Source organism: Loxodonta africana, chromosome 17, assembly GCF_030014295.1.
Source record: "Loxodonta africana isolate mLoxAfr1 chromosome 17, mLoxAfr1.hap2, whole genome shotgun sequence".
In the NCBI taxonomy this organism is placed as follows: domain Eukaryota; kingdom Metazoa; phylum Chordata; class Mammalia; order Proboscidea; family Elephantidae; genus Loxodonta; species Loxodonta africana.
Window position 1 is genome coordinate 71,292,443 of NC_087358.1, and position 7,965 is coordinate 71,300,407.

Here is a 7,965-nt window from a genome sequence, read left to right on the forward strand (position 1 = left end):
AGTACAAGGCTAAAAACTTCGTAAGTCTATAATATTACTGACAGAATACCAACACATACAGAAATATTTGTACTGTTAAATTATCTTTAAACATAATGTGATGCTGTTTATACAGACCTACAACTTTAAGTTTAAAAGTAATTCTTATCCTTCAGCACATTAAGCAATTTGATTCAGAAAGTATTTTAAAAAGTCAAAAAAAATTGTACACACATAAAGTATGAAAAATAAACAACACACATGCTAGAACTGACTGGTAAGTGAAGCTAATAATACCTAGTCAAGAAGGCTAGCTTTAAGGTTTATTAGAAGTGTGAAATCGTACTAATGTTTCAGATTCGGGTCATAGATTCCCAAGAAAAGTAATCTTTTATTTTTCTTAAAATTGAAAGAGTAATTTTTCTACTTTAACAGCTCAATGAGGAACAAATGTTAATAATAAAAGAAATAATTCTGAAGATAGAGAGTGACAAGATAATGTTAAATATATTTAGTACAAGTGCTAGACAATAAAGACTAACAGCAAACGCCAAAGGAGGATTTTTAAAAATTAGGACATTTAGAAACAGTAATGGATTAATACACTATTTTCTAGTGGACTAATCAGGTTTAGCAACCACATTTCAAACAGGCTATGTATGTCTCCTCCACGTGAAGTTCTAACCATGAGAACAGGAAAGTAAAACTAAGCCAAACATATGATAATGAAATATCAGCAGTGTGTTTGATGGTGCTGTGAACAAAAATTCTACTTCAAAATGACTTAATTTTCGTTAAAATTTAAAATGCTATTACATAATTAAATATTGCCTTGAAAATGCTTATCAAAAATATAATTCTGATGACTTGTCTTATTTAAATAAAAACAACAGAAATAGATTAAGGATGTATTTGCTATTTCAGGGAAAAACAGACTGATTCAAATATATACAAAATTGCTTAAAATAAAAAAAATTATTAAAAATCTACCATTTATTGAATCTTCAGAAACATTACAAAATTGCTTAAAAGGAGTCGTCCTTATAAACTAGTATTATACATTACTGACAAATAATGAGTAATTTTAAGTCTTCATATACAGACTTGTTACATTACCTTTATTTTAGTTTATCCAAATATTTTTTACAATAAAATTTTCTTCCTCTAAAGATAACTATTTAAATAAAACAGGAACATTGACAGTGTAACTGTATTTTAGGGACAATTAAGAATTTTTCCTGTCAACGAATTTATTTAACCCTGAAAACCCATTTAACCAAAAACATAAATACTGCACAAATAGGATATGAATTTATCACTGAAAAAAGATGAAAATTAACTTAATAAATCCATTTCTCCAAATCCTGACATAATGAACTAAATATCAAGGTTTAGTGAGATACAGACATTCAAGTTTGCAAATTTAAAACAGCCAAAAATCCTTACCAAATGCCTTTTAAGTGGTCATTAATGAATAGGCAATCACACATAGCAGTAAAAGCCCTTATTAACCTGTATCCTGAAATAACACATATTACCGACTAGGTTTCTCGCCCTATATGAATTGACCAAATACAAGAAAACTGTGTTGATTATCTGCGATATTAAATTACTTACTAAACAAAATTTTTGGAAGTTTGTAAGCTGCTACGTAATTATAGAGAAGGGAATTACATGATGCCAAATGTTTGTGTCCAAACAAGATCACAAATCATAAACTCTCTAAATCATGAACAACCTGTAGATTTGTTTTCATAACATAAACTAAAATGCTGTCCCTTCCTCCAGTTAACTCATTAAGGCTGTGTCTAAAGATACCTGAGATTGAACCTGGATATATTTTCACTTTTCATCTTAATGTTCTCTAACCTAGAAAACAAAGTCAGAGGGAAAATCGTACTTATTTTCATCCTATGCAAACTAGGCTAATTTTCATACCATATTCTTGAATTGAACTTACGTAGACATTATATGCCTTGTATTTATCTCAAACAACCACTTTCAGCATAGTGATGCCAATTTAAGAGTACCTGAACCTCACCCTTTCATTAAACTCTGAATTTTATTAAATTTTAACATTTTATTTAATCCAATCTGTTAATGGATTCCTGTTTCTAGGCTCATTAAACATAAATATCAAATAATTTCTAGGTTTTGCTATTATCTCAACATTCACTCTTGGGCAAACACTTGAGAATTTGCTTTAAAAAAATTTTACAGTTTAAAGTTAAAAGCATATAAGAATTCTATGACTATGATGATAATTACATTTCACTGTTAAGATTAAAAGGCACCCTGGTGACCCAGTGGTTAAAGTGCTTGGCTGCTAACCAAAAGGTCGGCAGTTCAAACCCACCAGCAGTTCGGCAGGAGAAAGATGTGGCAGTCTGCTTCTGTAAAGATTTACAGTCTTAGAAACCCTATGCGGGAGTTCTACTCAGTCCTTTATGGTCGCTATAAGTTGGAACTGACGGCAGCAGTGGGTTTTTGGATTGGTTAAGATTAAATTACACTTCTCTCGTGAAAACAAAACTTTGTTATACCCTGTATCTTAAACATATAGTTATTTTTAAGTAAAAAATTTCAAAGAAAAAAATCATAGTATGTTGTATTTTAGTAAATCTAACTTTAGCAAATGGCTTAAAAAATAAAAAAATTGTGATTAATACTTTATTACGTAAAAATTAACCAAGTAATACTTAATAATGCTGTTCATTAAATTCGTTTTCATGATACTGGATTACCATTTAGAAACCAAACAAAAATCTTATTAGCCAAATAGTATCTGAAATTTTCAAGTAAAAATCAAAGAAAACAAGTATCCAGAAATCTTGTTGCATGATAAAGTGTTTTGAGATTAAGACAATAAAAGTCTGGAAGTTTAGGCATTCTGCAATTTTATTTTTAAAGAGCTTACAACTTTTGACATGAACAATTTAACTATTTTCCTCAGAGCACCTATGAGTAAGATACTAGTTTTTGCTTAAGAAAGTGGGTTTTTCAGTTTCAATCAAATTGCCATTCTTAGTTAGAACAGTACTTGGAATACTTTTAATTCTCTTAAAATATTCTCATTAATCTTATCTAATTTTGCAGGCTTTATCTACCACTCTACCTGTCAAATAACCAAGCATCAAATGCCATTTGATTTAAACCCTCCATTTTATAAGGTGAAATGTTGACTATTTAATTATTTTACATATAACACTGTAATAACAAACTTAAGAAAGAAAAATCATTACTGCTTATTTTTAGAATACATAAGTTCAGTTGGCGACAAACCTACAAGGCAACGAGAATATGAACTGTACAAAAACATATGAAGTTTTAACAGCAAGGCTACTGACAACTCAGCATTGGCCACTTCACAGGATTTCTGTCTATTAATATATCTTTACAAATTGCTATTAGTTTACCTAAAAGTTTTAGCTCTACCAACAGTCTAGCTGAATTACATTGCAAAGATATAAAACTATCTGCTTTTAAGTTAAATTCATTAATATACCTTAATCTTCTATCATGTTCCAATGCATTATGTGAGTATTCAATCAAAGAAGTTAGGTTGTTCTCCAAAATAGGCTCTCTCCTAAAGGTCAAAACCTGCAATAAAAATGTCATGTATTATAGCATGAAGACACTCAACAGATTTCCGCCTCCTGCAGTTCCACAGTTGATCTCTGAACACAGAGGCAAGGTTTTGAAAATGACCCTAATCTTGCCTATGTTCAGAAAAGCCCTAACTCGAAAATAATGTTTTTTAAATAGAAATAACTTGATTAGAAACACCTGTGATTTTTTTTTTTGTCATCGAAGCCTTTTCAAACAAATCAGATTAATATGCTTCTGCTTTCATTTCTCTTTAGGGCATTCATTTTCAAAGTAGTGAGCATGAGTGAGTGTGAGTGTGTATGTAGGTTGGTGTTAAGAGGACTGGTAGAAGGGGACTCCATAACGAAAATATCAGAAGTATACTTCGTGCTTCACAGAATTCATAAAATCTATGGCTTCAAAAATTACTCAAGAGGTAGGGAAAATTTTTAACTGCCTTTTTCCTCCAATCATGAAACAGTTTAAGGATGGCAGAAATTACCATTAACTTTAATCTTCTGTCATGCCTGAATGAATAATATCAACATTTCTAAATATTTTAATAGATCACAATTGTAGCCAATCAAAATTTAGAATTTACTTTTTCAAGAAATTAAAATATTTACAACTAACAAATGGATGACCACTGAAAATGGTTTTTTAATGTTTCCAAGTATAGGTGATGGCCCAATGTATATAAGTGGTTTTTGTATTAGTTTTCACCTTTCTGAATCTTAATGACTTGGTGGCAACCCACTATACAAAAACATTAAGCTATTGTTTATAAAAATAAAAGCCCTGAACTATGATTTATAACATACTGCATATGAATCATAATGCTCTGCTGAGTTTTCCACGTTGGTTTAAGAATGGCTTAGGGAAAGAAATGAATGGAAATCAAAAAAGCCTTTATTCCTCTGCTGCCAAATATCTGATTGTTTAATGACAAAACCCACACACTCATGCGTAACTCACAAACACCAATCCAAATACAACACTTAGAAAAATTAAAATTATTTCTATAGACTTCCGTAAAACACAGGAACAAAGTCTTCTCTGAAAATTAAAGTATCTTAAGTTTAAAAATCAGAGAAGAAAAATAGTACAAACCAAAATAACAACACATGCCAAATGTTAAGTTCTTAAATAGTTGAGAAACAAAAAATACTAGATAACAGGGGACAAAAGAGGTTTGGATATAAGAAAGACAAATATTAAACCAAGTGTGTACAATAAAAAAGATGATGTAAAAAAATACCCTGAAATATTAAAACTCAAATCATTACAAAATATAGCTTATTATTTATATCTGGACACCAGTGCAAACATTCTTTAATGAAATAAGACAGGGTTAAACAAAAGATACTAAACTTGTCATATTTTGATGAGGAATATTAAGAATAAAATTGAAATACATATATACATACACAAATGTGTGTATATATGTCTGTATTTCCAATATTTGAAACCTGTCTTTCCAAAAGAAAGATTCTTTAGAGCATCTCTGAGACAGACAAGGAAAAAAAAAAAAAAAAAGCAAAAAATCATTTCCCTACCAGAAAGCAATATTGATATGAAACATCTACAGTCATTTGTATACGCAATAAATTAGACTAATATGTAGACATATTAGTAATAGGATATTCTAAAATTAACATACTACTATAATTATAAGACAATCACGGGTTTAAAGTTTTAATAGTCACTTCTAAAGATTAAGTCCAAATGCACCTTAATAACATTGTATCACTTATTTTAAATAAAGTGGTAGTTACTGATTTTCTTTGGTCTTAGGAGCTCTGTGGGTACAAAAGTTCAGCAAGTCAAAGTTCTAATTACTTCAAAAAATTAACTGCCTGGCACAGTGTTTCTAAGTTTCCTGAATTAAAAAAAAAAAAAGTACAAAACTACACACATATTAATACTCTAATACGACAATGCTAAGATGTGTATTCTGGTTATGATTATACCAATAATTGCTTTTGCTAAAACAAGGGTTAAAAAAGAAATCAGTGTGGTTATTAAGTTTCATTAACAAAAGAAAAAAGGGACAAATGCCAATTTCAGGCGAGTAAGTCTTGGCGAGTAAGTCTTTAAAATACTGGAGACAAATTTTTATAGAATAATTTTTTATAAATAGTATGTAAATTTACAATATAATTGATTTTTAATTGAGTCTCTGGGCATTTTCTTCTTTTTTGTAAACAAATCAGCTGACCAATATTTTATTAATATTTGATTAAAATTTCTTGTGACATTCTGAAGTTACTACATACAAAAATAAATAAGTACATATATATTTATCTCCACAATATTTGGTTAAAATTTCTTGTGACATTCTGAAAAGTTACTACATACAAAAATAAATAAGTACACATATATTTATCTCCATAAAAGGAACCAAAATTTAGTATACAAAACATGATGAAACAAGGGATGATATTTTGAAATTCTCATCCTTAACCTTAATCTTTGATAAACATTAAAATAAATATTTATTAGGAAAAATGCAGTGTTACACACAAACACCTAAGGCTAAATTATGTAACTTTACAAGAAAGTTAACAGCTTAAGGAAAAAAAGTCTAATAAAAATCATGCTTTTATTTGAATTTTAAAATATTGTGTGAAGGGCAAATGCTACCAGGAAGACTGACACCTTTTTGGGCTCCCACTCTCCCACAGTGTGTAAATACAGCTTTAAAGAGGTGAGCTACTAGAGCAATACCATCCCCCAGCATCATTTTCCAGTGGTAACAGGACTTTTCTAGTTCTTAGAATAGAAGATAAATTACAGCTATCAGTTTCTACAGCAAAATGTGGATAGGAGCTTGTAAATATTAAAAAACATACATCTGTTAGAACTTAAACCTACATGCCCACAAATCTAAAACCAAAATTGTCCTCTTATCCAGCATCACATACTAGAGAAAATATTTTGAATGCTGTGAATTTTATTTAGGCGCTAGTGTATTCTCAAGGTTTAAGTGATATATTTTAAATGAAGGAATCCTTTGCTTCTCTTAAATATGGCTTATTAAACAATCCTTCACCCATCACCCCTCAAGCAAACAAAACCCCTCATAAACCAACACGCTAAAAGTATGATTAAATTTTATCAGCACAGTGGAATGTAATCCCCCCATAAATATCTGTAAGTCACTTGTAATAATTTCCAATAAAAACCAATAACAACAGTAAAAAAGCAAAACCCACTAGGTTCTGTACTTTAAGGTGTATTTAAAATAGAAATGGGATTGCCTACAATTTAATTAAATCAAATTTTATGGAAGAAATTTTTATGAAATGATCCAAAATAAACAGCCTTGAATAAGGTAATGAACAATGGGTTCTGTAATTGAAACTTTTGTTACAAAAGCAGTACAAAATGCATAGCAGGATGTATAAACTTAGTTATTTCACTTATTAACAAATTGTATTTACAGCCCTACAGAGATGTTTAAAAGTCACAGAATTTTTTTCTTTATTTGAATATTTTCTAACAATGTGTATTTTATCTACTGTGAAAATACAAGTTTCAAAATTTCAATTACTACTCATAAGAGGATATAAATTGCTAAAAAATCCCTTTTCAAAGCATCTACAGCTATTTTGTTTATCAGCGAGTTTACTGCTTTTCTTTGAAAACCACACCCGCCTTTTATCAAGATGCAATGAAACTGAATGATAAGCTTGGTAATAAATAGAAATATACTGATGGTTGCCTCAATCAACGTTAAACAAAAATCAGTGAAAACTTATCAAATAAAACACACCACATTCACACTGCTGTACACACAACACGTCAACCCTGGCATATACAATATATTCAAATGAATTTATCAAAGGAATAAAATTATATATACACCTGTTCCTACTTGCCTGTTGTAACTCTCTAAACTAAGAAACATAAATTCCTTGTATATTAAAGTTTTCAGTCCATTGCAGTGGCTGAATTACGAAAATCTACATATTTTAAATTAAGTGTAAAGAGTTCTTAATATATATTCAATTATTATGGAAAATGTGGAAACGCTAATTCGTTAACATCAAGAAAATTAAAATTTCCATTTGGTATTTTTGCCCCCCCCCCAAAAATCCCCCGTAACCTGCATCCAACAAATAGATGTAGCTTGACAAGAAAATTTTCTGTCAAGAAAAAAAAAAAAAGGTCACTAAATCCTCCACGCGTTCTTTAACAATAAAGAACAGGGTAAAAATATATAAAAGTTCTGTAATTTTAGCCAGCAGAAATGTAATTTTGAGGAAATAGCCTCTATATTTTTACTTTTAATACACATTTCAGAAACACCCGAAAGCTCTTAATGGGAGAAAAAACTATCAAACACCAACTTAAAAAAAAAAAAAAAAAAAAACTCCTCGTCTTACGTTTCATAAC